This window comes from Aegilops tauschii, chromosome 6, assembly GCF_002575655.3.
Source record: "Aegilops tauschii subsp. strangulata cultivar AL8/78 chromosome 6, Aet v6.0, whole genome shotgun sequence".
Taxonomy (NCBI): domain Eukaryota; kingdom Viridiplantae; phylum Streptophyta; class Magnoliopsida; order Poales; family Poaceae; genus Aegilops; species Aegilops tauschii.
In genome coordinates, this window is record NC_053040.3 from 51,949,954 (window position 1) to 51,961,698 (window position 11,745).

Consider the following 11,745-nt stretch of genomic DNA (forward strand, 5'->3'; position numbering starts at 1 on the left):
GCCGGTCGTCCGAATTGGCTGCTGAAAAGCCATCATATCATAGTCCTAAATGTGCTCTTGCTATCTCATTTGGAGAGGCCTGTAGATTTGTTTTATTTTAATTTTTTGCGAAAAAACTCAGATCTATTATAAAAAGTTCACTAGAAATACAAAAGCACCTAAACACAGAGTAAAAATTACATCAAGGTCTCTGGACCACCATCGATACCAAAACCAGCCACCGACGCGCTTGTCGCCGCTCCTAAAATGGAGCCGGGCTGGCCTTATATATGGCAGCCTACGAGTCTTCGTTCATGTGTCCCTAAGCACCAACATCCTGGAATCGCAGTCGTCGCCGTTGAACCATTGAATTGATATAAACTTCACACCAAATTTTGTCGTCATGTACACACAACAAGAAACCCAAACCTCTGCACCCCGAGGTGGTGGATCTAGAGCTAATTTGGTTGGAGTCCAGGCTTCCATGCCTGGGTAAAAGTAGCGCATGGGCGTGAAAAACCGAAGAAAAAAAGTGTCTGGTCAGGCTAGCCTGGTTTGATGTATTTGGCAGATGCCCTGAGTCTGGCCAGCAGTCAATTGCTTTGTCAGCTTATAAAGTATTGTTGGCCCATAAATTTCATCCAATGGAAAGTGTAGCTAGCGTCACAGGCTAACAATCATGCCTGGAGCTCCAGCCAGGCTAATGACCATCATCTGCCCCACGCAAGGCTTACTTAGGACATGAACCAAACAATATCCAGGCAGGTTTTAGGCAAACTTCAGGCCAGGCAAATTTGTATCAGGTCTCCAACCAAACAAGCCCCTAATCCATATTGACAGATGAATTTGAGGAGGATCGAAACCCAAAGGACTGAATCGATGAAGAAGCGCTGCCATCCATCCAAGTGTCACCCCTGCGAGGACTAAAACCTTAACCTATTTACTAGTTGGAGCCCAGTCACCATGATTGTCCTCCCTGTCACTACCTGGCAGAGTGGAAGACGAAGGGGAAATGAATCCACATGCTCGTCTATGGAAATGGATTAGCGCTCACGATGGCCGCTAATCGCCATTGGCTTGTGATGGCGATGCTGTGGTGGCCGTCTCAAGACAGTGAGGGCGGGGACGGCTGAAAGTAGGGAGGTCATCATGGGAGTCGCGGCGGAAGTCCTGAGCGGCAGGGCTGGGATGGCCGGCGAAGTGGTGGCGGCTGTGGCAAGAGCCGGCCAACATCGATGTGGAGTGGCGACGGTTGATAGCAGGGAAGTTTCACCGATTGATGGTTGGGTTGCCGCTGAGGTGTTTTTGGTTTTAGGGCGGTTGGTAGTGGTGATGTATATTTGCATCACTTGTAGCAAAAAATTTCTCTGAAGGCACTTTCTGCAAAACTTAGGTACTTCCTCCGTATGAAATTCCTAGACGGAGGGAGTATGACATAGAAAAAAACTTAGGCATGACGTAAGAAAAAGTCAAGCACCATCGGCTGGAGACGTATTCTTTTCTTCCCAAAGCGACTCAAAATGGCAGTATATTTTAGCACGGCCGCCATTTTTTGGCATCCGTTGGAGATGCTCTTAGGCCAACTCTACCGCACGACCCCAAACGGACGTCCGCTTTGTCCGGATTCGGTCCGTTTGGGTAGGGCAATGGGGTCGTGTCCGGGCCTGTTCTGGGATGCGGTGACCGTGCGCCCAGCGCGTGGCCGCATCCTTTGGCCCCATCCTGTCCGCCTCCATTTTCAAACAACAACGTTCGAAATACCAAGCCCTAGTTTAGGCCATCGGCCCTAGTTCACGCCGGCAACAGAGCCAACGGCCTACACGTCCTCGCCGGCAACACAGCCAGCCTCCAAAATGAATAGTTTTGTTCGCCGGCAACACAGCCAGCGGACGGCAACACAGCCAGGCTCCAAAATGAATGTGTTTCTCGCCGGCACACAGCCAGCGGCCCAGCGGCCGGCACCCATGCCAGCCTCCAAAAAAGAACGGCCACGGCCGATCAGACGACCTAGTTCAGGCCCTCGGCGTCGAACATCTCCTTGTGCCTGGCCTCGAACCAGCTCCTCGTCTTCTCGCTCATCTTGGTCAAGTTCACGCTCATGATCGCAAGGGCCACCTCATTTGCTTGGTTGCGGCATTGGTGGCCTCGATGTCGAGCTGCCTCTGCCTGGCCGTGACATTGGCGGCCTCGATATCGAGTTGCCTTTGCCGGGACGCCTCCTCCATGTTGATCTTCCTCTTCTTGGGCGCCTCCTCCATCTCAAGCTTCTTCTTTTGAAGCTCTAGGTATTGCTTCATTTGCTCGTCCTTGCTTTGTCGCTTCTTCTCGTCCCTCACATCCTTTTGAGACATCATGCTATGCAAAGTCTCATGCAAGGCCATGGATCAGGCATCACGTATGTCGTCCACCTTGGAGTTGGTCTTGCCCCTCGGCCTCTTCAACGCCTCGCCATCTCCACCTCCGGCCAACGCGGTCGTCTTCTTGCCTCTCTTCCTTTGAAGCTCACGGTATTGATCCTTGAACTTAGGGCAATTGTTGATGATCGTCCAACAATGCGTAAGAGTGAATGGCTTGTCATTGTGTCGGGCCTTCAATGCTTCCAAAGATTGAAATGCAAGTAAAACAAACGAAATGTTCTTTAACACAATTTAAGACCTGTCGTGCTATTCCCCGCAGGAATTAATAGATGTAAGAAACAATTTAAAATTATGTTGTTTTGGACAAAAAATTGTTCATGCGTTACAAAAAAATTCGTGACATCTAACAAAATATTTAAACATTGTAAGAAATATTTTTGTAATTATAAAAACGTAAGTTGCATATTAAAAAGGCTCACGTATTTAATTAAAAATCTGGTGGGGAATATAAATGTTTGTGCATCTGTTGTTATTTATCTTGTTCTATTTAAGAAAACTACGCGGGGAATATAAATTCTCCATGACATGTGAATATTATTACGAGAGCCGGATCATTCTGACTAAGCATCCATTTTTTCAAATTTTAAATTTCTTTCGGACAAATCAGATGGACTATATTTTCTTTTATCTATATTTTCAAATTTAAAGCTATTCAAATTCAAACAAATTTTCCACTGATTTCTGTGAAAGAAATTTACGCACATTCATTCTGCAATATATCTTCTTTTATCTAGATTTTAAATTTAATACTATTAAAATTCAAAACAAATAGTTGATTTGTCCGAAAATTTCAAAAATAAACAAAAGACCTGTCATGTTATTCCCCGCGGGAATAAATTGATCTAAGAAAACAACTTAAATTCTGTTGTTTGTGACATTTGAAAAAAAATTATGCGTTAAAAAAATATGTGACATGTAAAAAATTAAACGCTGTAAGAAATAGTACTCCCTCCGTCCCATAATATAAGAGCGTTTTTACACTAGTGTAGTATCGAAAACGCTCTTATATTATGGGACAGAGGGAGTATTTGTGTAATTATAAAAAATGTAATTTGAAATTAAAAATATTCACACATTTAAATAAAAATCAGACGGGGAATATAAATGTCCGTACATATGTTGTTATTTATCTTGTTCTATTTAAGAAAACTATGCGGGGAATAGAAATTCTCCATGACATGGGCATATTATGACGAGAGCGGGATCATTCTGATTGAGCGTCTATTTTTCAAATTTAAAATTATTCAAATTTAAAATTTCTTTCGGACAATGAACTATATTTTCTTTTGTGTAGATTTTCAAATTTAAAGCTATTCGAATTCAAACAAAATTTTCATTGATTTGTCTGAAAGAAGTTTACGCACATTCATTATGCAATATATCTTCTTTTATCTAGATTTTTAATATAAATCTATTCAAATTCACAAAAATAGTTGATTTGACCTATATTTTTCATTATCGAGATTTAATATTTTTTTGAATTCAAACAAAATTTTAGTTGGTTTGTCCGAAAACTTTACGCACATTTATTTTGCACTATATTTCCTTTTCTCGAGATTTCAAATTTAAAATTATTTAAAGTCAAACAAAAATTAAGTTTATTTGCCTGAAAAATTTATCTAGAATATAAATTGTTTGCAAACATAGAAAAAAGATTGAATACAGAAGATTAATTGTGGATATATCTTTAATTCATGTCAAACATCAGTCGGTCGAGTGGCTATCAAGCATTGTTAATCGTAGCAGGTCGTCGGTTCAAATCCGGGCTCTAGTGTTTTTAATTTTATTTGAGGATTTCCAGCGTAAATAAATAAAATGCCAGGGTGGTTTCTGTAAAAATAGTTGTGTTTCTGAAAAAAGGTAGTGCTCGTGGATCCCCTTGGCTCTACTATGTGCTGACAGGTGCGTAATTAAATAAAAATCAAAGGCGTTTTCTACAAAAAAAAGTGTGGCTCACCCAACGCCTCACCACCCTAGCCACTGTCATGTGGGCCGCATTCATGTTGACACACCACGTGAGTACTAGATACGGCGGATTCAGAAAAAGTGACCGTATCTGCATGCATAGGCAAGTTATATGACTGCGATAACGTATTTTGCAACTTTTAGTACTAAACAAAACATTATATGCAAATTCTATGACTGCCACCGACATTACCTCTACATAGTACCGAAATCACTATTTCCGGGGATGTTTTTGCCCTGACGTTTAGCCACTTGGATGAAAGTAACTTGTGGGCATTAGGTGTCTTGACGCGTGTATTTCTTTGGGATATGGTTGGGTAGAAATGCATGTGTGGTGGTGTGTTTTTGTTTGAAATTTTTTGAACGTGGTTGCCTCATTGCCGTGTAGCTCTAGCGTTTGCATCTGGGTTTTGAAAGTTGTTCCACCGTGTAGTTTTTGGGTCTTTTAATCTGTCTATGTGCCGCTCTAGGGGTAGGCTGTTTGACCTTGTGGCATTTCACATTTTCTTCTTTTCTATGTGCCGCTCTAGCTGGCAATGCGGCTTCAAATTTTCTTTTCCCTTTGTATGGGCCGCTTTGGCATGCAACGTTTTGTGTATATATGCCACGGAGAGTGTATGGTCGTCCGAGGTGTGCATGCGTGTATGTGGTCATTTCAGCGGTGCATGCGTACCGGCCATGCTGCGTGTCTGGGGAAGCGGTGATTTTGGGTATTCGGTCGTTGGTTTATGCGCAAAAGGACAAACCATATGATTGCAAATTTCTGTGTGGCTGGTTGGACGCCCAATGGGAACTGCTGTAGCCGCTGATCGAGAGATTCGGCTGTCTGTCTAGGCGCAAAAGGACAAGGGGAGATGGTTCCAATTATGTGACTTGCATTTTGTGTCCTTCTCCCCGACCCTTTCTCTGCTATAAATTGGTGTTTTTCCTTGTTGCTTTCCATCTACTTGCTCTGGTGTGTTTGTTCTTTCTTGTTTACGGTTTGAGTCCATGGCTCGGCTCTCTTCTTGTCGTAGTGGTCCCCGTCGTCCGGGACGGCCTCCTCGAGTGCGTGGAGCTGCTGCTGGTCGTCGTCCTCCTGTATCGTCTGGTGTTTCTGCTCAGTCTGTGGGCGTGCTGGAGAATTCCATCCCTTCTATGCGGGTGGTGCAAGGCCGTACGTGGCCGTTCTGGTGGGTGTTCTAGCCCCGGGTGTGTGGTGGTGTTTTCCGTTCTCAAGAGTTTTGTGCTTGCTACGGGGTAGAGATTGGTGTTGGTCTCATTCCTTAGATCGTTGTTGTTTTGATTGGCTAGGGTCTCCGTCTTTGGTGTCTGAGCCTGTTCTTGGTGGTCATTCCATGCGACGGAGGAGGAGATTCGGCCGACGTAGTCCGCGACGTATGCCTATGTGTGCTCAGTTAGGTTCTCTGGCGAAGGTGAGGCCGATGCCGCCGCGACGGAGTAGAGGAGGCGACCGAACTCCTCCTCGCGGGGCGGGGCAAAGGACTGGACTGGACGTGGGGGGAGCGTAGGACAATCTCGACGGTGGATATCTTCCAAAGCTGCCGCCATGCGTCGTGGTAGGACGCGACGATTAGGCCCTCTGCATTGTCGTACGCCTTCTGCCGCATAAATGTCAGAGGCCTGGAGGACACGAATGACGCGTGAGGACGCGTCGTGGGTCTTCATGATCTTGTGTGTGCCGTCAGGGGACGACCGCGTCGAGCTCGCCGAGGCGAAGCATCATGAGCGGGTTGTGGCGCGAGCACGGTGCGGGGGGACGCTGTCCAGGTGGTGCAGGTGGCCGATGACCCACAGTGCCCACGGCCACCGCGGCGTCAAGCTCGCTGAGGCGGAGCATCATGAGCGGGCCGTTGTGTGAGCGCGGTGCGGGAGGGCTGCGGCGAGGTGGTGCAGGTGGCCGTTGACCGGCAGCGCCCACGGCCCATGCGGGATTCTGGTAGCACGCGGCCATCGTGGCGTCCGGGTCGCCTGTCTACTGCGGGACTCTCTCTGTGTGTGGTTGTTGGATGGCCATGATTTCATTGGTTCTTCGTTGGGTGTTCAATATGTTGGAGCTGGTCTGCGTGTGTGTGCCGTCGTTCGTCTTCCATATTTTGGTCCGGTTGGGTGGGTCTTCTTTTCTGAGAAGGTTGGTTCTTCTGGTGAGAGTTGAATGTGCTGCTGCCATCTTTGCATGAGGTGCGTCGCCTCCGCAAGAGATCTCCGTCTTGCGAACCATATTTGTGTGTTCTTTGTTTCTTCGGCTTTGCCGTGATTGTCACTCTTCTTCTTCTTCTTCTTCTTCTTCTTCTTCTTCTGCTTCTTCTTCTTCTTCTTTTGCATTGTGCATGATGTGATGATTGATGCTTAGCTGCTGCAGCATGGGTTGATTGCCGTTCTTCTTGCAGTCTTTGTGGTGATGTGTCTCCGTTGGTTTCCTTCCTTCTATTATCGATAACACGCCGCTTATTGAATAATTTCCGAACGAATTTTTTGTCTATCATTTTTGGAATTGATTGTTCGCCGTTCATTGAAAGGTTTCTGGAACGAATTTCTGTCTGTCATTTGTTGCCGTGTTTGTAACAATTGATTGGTCGCCGTTCATTAGAAGGTCTCTCTGGAATGGATCTTCTGGTATTCAGATTGGTGGTTGTTGTTTACTCGGTCATCCCTGCTCTTTTTGATGGTGGGCTTGCTGTTTGGCAAGTGGTGGTGTTCCTGGGGGGCTCCGTCAGGATCGGCCGCGGTACCTTTTACCACAACCTCCTGGCGAGGATGCTTGCTGGGTGGTCGTTCGGTCATTGGGCATTTTACTGATGTTTCTTTTTTCGGTGTTCTGGCTTGGATTCGCGTTGCTGACGAGGCGTTCGTCCTTTGAACGCTTCAACACTATCTTGGCTGATTCATCTGATTTTGCAACATGTTTTGCAAAAGGAGAAGTGTCATCAAATAACTTTTGAAGGTGATACAATCTACGGGTTCATTTCTAAAATTCGTGGAATATATCACGTACTAACCATCTTTTCAACTTTGTATTAACCATGGTGGATTTGGTCTGTATATATAAGCTGCATTTAAACTGCACATATGTACTAACCCTGCTTTGTGACTAGCAGGGCGTGGTGTGCACGGCACAGGTTTGCATAGAATTTTTCCATGCATTTGGTGAACTCAATATCCCACACAATTTTTGTTCTCTTTTTTCTCGGCCTCTCTGCCAACTGTTCAGCATAAACATTTTCTTTAACACTAGTGATCTTCTTTTTTCCAAAATGTAATATTGACATGTCTCGAGCCGTTGGGGTTGTCGCAATCTTTTTTTGATTTTTAGTTTGGTTATCGCCCAAACTGTACCTTCTGGTTGACTCCGATATTTTGACTATCCATGATAATAAAAATTGTGATGTATTAACAGTCCCATCTAAAACGCTCCAGATGAGAGAGTATAAATTTTAAGGCAATTTTTTTTCTCCTTTTATAGATATTTTTTGCATTCCTTGCAAAATTTGAGGACCGGCCATTTGTAATCATGGGTACGCTTCTTGTGTGGCTGTAACGATTTCTATGGCAATTTGTCTTTTTTTTTTGTCAACCCGCTATCTATTGGGCACATATGTGATGATTTTTCTGATGTGGTGCCTCTTCGTATGCATCCGCAGCGCCCATTTACTGAAGACCGTATCATCAGTTATACAGGTAGCTGCCCACCTATGGGATGGCTGGAACACTTTGCAAAGGCTATATATCATTTCATCATTGGTCCTAACCCCCGTGGGGGGTATACCAGGATGATTTGATTTTAAGCTCCAATGCCATTTGTGTCTTTTGGCCATGAAAGTTCCCGTCGTACTAGTTTTCTTTCAGCATGTCATGTTTAGTTACAATAAGAGTATCTTCTCCGGAGTGTAATAGTGTCTTCTTTCCATTTAAGATGTATGCCATCTAAGTTAGCTACGAATGCAAATCCTTTCTCTTAAGAAGCCTTGTGAGATGGTTATAATACAGTTGTTTCCCTATAATTGCCATGTGGTAAACAGAATGTACATACAAAACATTCTAATATGTACAATATCCACTATCAACGGGCGCGGTGTGCCGCCGCGCGGGGTTCGCTAGTAATATGTTAGGAATTACTAACAAACGCAGATGTAGAGAAATTGAACTGGTTAGAAGTTCTTGAGAAAAGAAAACATTTTTTTTTTTTTGCAATAGGCCAAAACATGATAGCTCACTATCGTGGCTCAAGCCATCTTTTTTCTCGTCTTTTTTTTCTTGCTGTTCGTACAAGCATAGGCTAGTGCCCAACTAGGAACAGGTACATCGCCCCATGAATTTCGATTGGGCAAAGTATTTTCTTTGAAGGTGGGCAAAGTATCTTCAGTAGGACATATAAAACTGGGAGGAAACTGAACCTCTCGTTCGTGATGCTTCTAACTGAAAACTGCACATGTTTGACGTAATATCCAGGTTTCTAAAATAAATCCTTGAGCACCTGAGCGGTAGGGGTTGCCATGCAATGAGCTTGGCTCCACTCAACAGCATTTCTACAAGATTGTATTGAAAAGAAAAGAAAAAACTGTGCTACCGCAATTGGTACAGTAGCATTCTTATTCCCAGCCATCTTACACTAGTTAGTATACTGAAAGAGAAGTCAGTAACAGCTACCAAGTGTTCACCACTCCGTTTTGGGAACACTTATGCTCTAAGGGCATGTACAATGATGCTATCTTAGATGCGCTACATAGGATAATTGCTGAGGTGGAGGAGGGAGAATCCATAAAAAAATGTTTGTCTTCTCTTATTTAAGACATGATCACTTAGCCCGATATGTGTCACCATGATTTTAGGAATAGCTAGTTATTTTAGATAAGACTAAGAGATAACCCATTGTATGCATGTTTTATTGTCATCGTACATGCAAGATTTAAGATAAGACTATCATCAACCATTGTACATGCCCTAATAAAAACACCATAGCTCTACAACAGGCCACTCACTACTGGAAAACTATGCACGTCCAGCAACAAAAATGGAGCCAATCTAGTCAAAACCGTACCTTCAAGAACTAATTCTACGTAAGGATAGCCTACCCCACCCACAGGCCACAGTGACAAGGATCCAAAAAAGCCTGGTTTTGCAAGCAACAAACATGTCTGGAAAAACTAAATCTCTCTGGCAGCAATGCAGAAAACAAGTTGACAAGCATGAAGCTGTACACACAAGGATCCCTGCCAAAGCCAACATTATTTTCAGGTCCTTGGCCAAATCCAATGCTTTACTTGCTCTAGGAAAGAGTAAAGTTACTAGCTAGTGATCTAAAAGATCTTATATTTCTTCACAGAGGAAGTAGCTAATTTGTAGTCCCTCTGTCCCATAATATAAGAACGTTTTTGATACTAGTGTAGTGTCAAAAACGTTCTTATATTATGGGACGGAGAGTACAACACAGATGGCACTAAGTTACATTCGGTAAACTCAAACTTCAATACAATAAGTTACTGGAACTACAAAGCAACTATAGACTAGAAACAGAGCAGACAGCGGAAGATGGTGCAATCTTCAGGCATCAACACCATCTACCAAATGAGCACAAGACACTTCAATCTTCAGGCATTAACCCTATCTAAGGCTGTCGGAAGGGGTCGGCTACTGACCGACCAATCATGGTTATGCTTATTGACATGGTACTCAGTCAATATGAAATAGTCTTGAATATGAACCGAGCGTGTCGAGAGGCTCTGTTTTCCACTTGTAGCAGCTTGTGTTCATAACCCACCATTTCAATGCCGTAGTGATTATATGCTTCAAATTCAATTTTGTCTAGCACCTTTGCATTCAATACAAAGAACCTGGCAAATTCGACCTGTTTCCCATAGCCCTGGAATGGCTTAAACACCACTTTTTTGAGATGGGCCTCAAGGCATTCAATTGGATGTAGTGGGTCATGCTGAGGCTCATTTTGCTGATCCATATCATGGTGTTTACCAAACTGCGAAATGGGAAGAAGAGCATGAGTACACTATAATATGTGAATCAAATCAGACACTTAAAGGAAGCAAAAATGAGTACTCACAGTGACATGGAGCCTCTCCAGACAGGGGAACCATCTGAGGATGTTAAGAACTGCATGCAACTTATCTGCAGAAGATCTGAGAGCCAAAACCTTGACGGTGCGCATCAAGTTTGCCGAGCTGGCCGGGCTTATTCCCTGAAGAAAGCAAACAATGAACATAAAAATTATGATCTGCATGTCGGGGTGCCGAATGCAAGATTACACGACAACGTTGCTGCTACCTGAAAGAGTAGGATATTGGAGACGGCGGCTATGAAAGGGCCCAATATCTCCAGCATAGGCACCCTAGCTACCCTGATAGTTACACGATCGCTTCCGTGATAATATGGCAACAATAGCCTTACAAGGCGAGGAGCATCCAAGATCACCAGTTCTGCCATTTCACTAGAGCTATGACTGAAGATAATGGTCCTAAGAGTCGGCGAGCTAACACGGAGGCGACCAGCCGCAGAAACTTCGGCCATGTATAAGCTCTCCAAGGCATGGCAGCCGGAGAGCAGCGCGTGCAAGACGTCCTCTGAGATGGAAGTGTGAAACAGGGTGAGCTTCTTGAGATTGGGGAAATTCATGGCCGGCACGATCTCGCGGGGGAAATCACAACCGTTGATCTTGGCAGCCAGGATGGTGGTGGATGCGGAGCGGAGCACTGATGCCAGCAGCCGCGGGGTGGCGTAAGCGATGTCAAGCTCCTCGAGGTTGGCGAGGGCCCGGGAGTGAAGCCAGCTCTCCGCCTGGGCGCAGAGGTCGCCGGCGCTGTGGTAGTGGAATGAGAACCGGCGCGCGGGGCCATGGTGCTGGGAGATTATCTGGGAGACGGCGGAGGGTGGGACGCAGGAGGGGTGGGGACGGGGCCGGCGGTGCCGGGGGGTCGGGTGCTGACCTCGAGGTTGAGAGGCGCAGAGCGCCAGAGATGGCGCCATTGGCGGGAGAGGACCACCGTGCGGCCGCCGTCCTTGGTGGGAAGGAGGGAGATGATGATGCCGAGGATGTCGTCTGAGAGCCTGCTGGAAATCCTCGCCACCGCCGCCGCTCCGTGCCCGCTTCCGTGCGGTCCCATGGGATTCGCGTGCCTCCCACGCGGCCTCCTTCTCCATGGTCGGCAACCGGCGAGGGGTAAGGCCGCGTCTCAGACTCTCATTGGGTTTATGGGGATGGGGCGCTCAGTAACTGTAGGCAGTGGTGCGTCGTAGTAGTAACTTCTCGTGTTGGTAATGGTTCAACCTCCCATGTTCGTCTCTTGCTGCGATCCCCAACTGCCGCTGCACCGGGGAGAAACACCAGTTCCCCACGAACGGACATGGCTGTTCGTAGCGTCGGTTCCCCTTGTGT

General features: G+C 45.6%; 1 pseudogene; it reads right to left on the reverse strand.

The window, feature by feature from the left end:
* Positions 1-10,035: 10,035 nt before the first annotated feature.
* On the reverse strand, positions 10,036-11,510 carry LOC109755097 (F-box/LRR-repeat protein At4g14103-like; annotated as a pseudogene).
* Between the last annotated feature and the right edge of the window lie 235 nt (positions 11,511-11,745).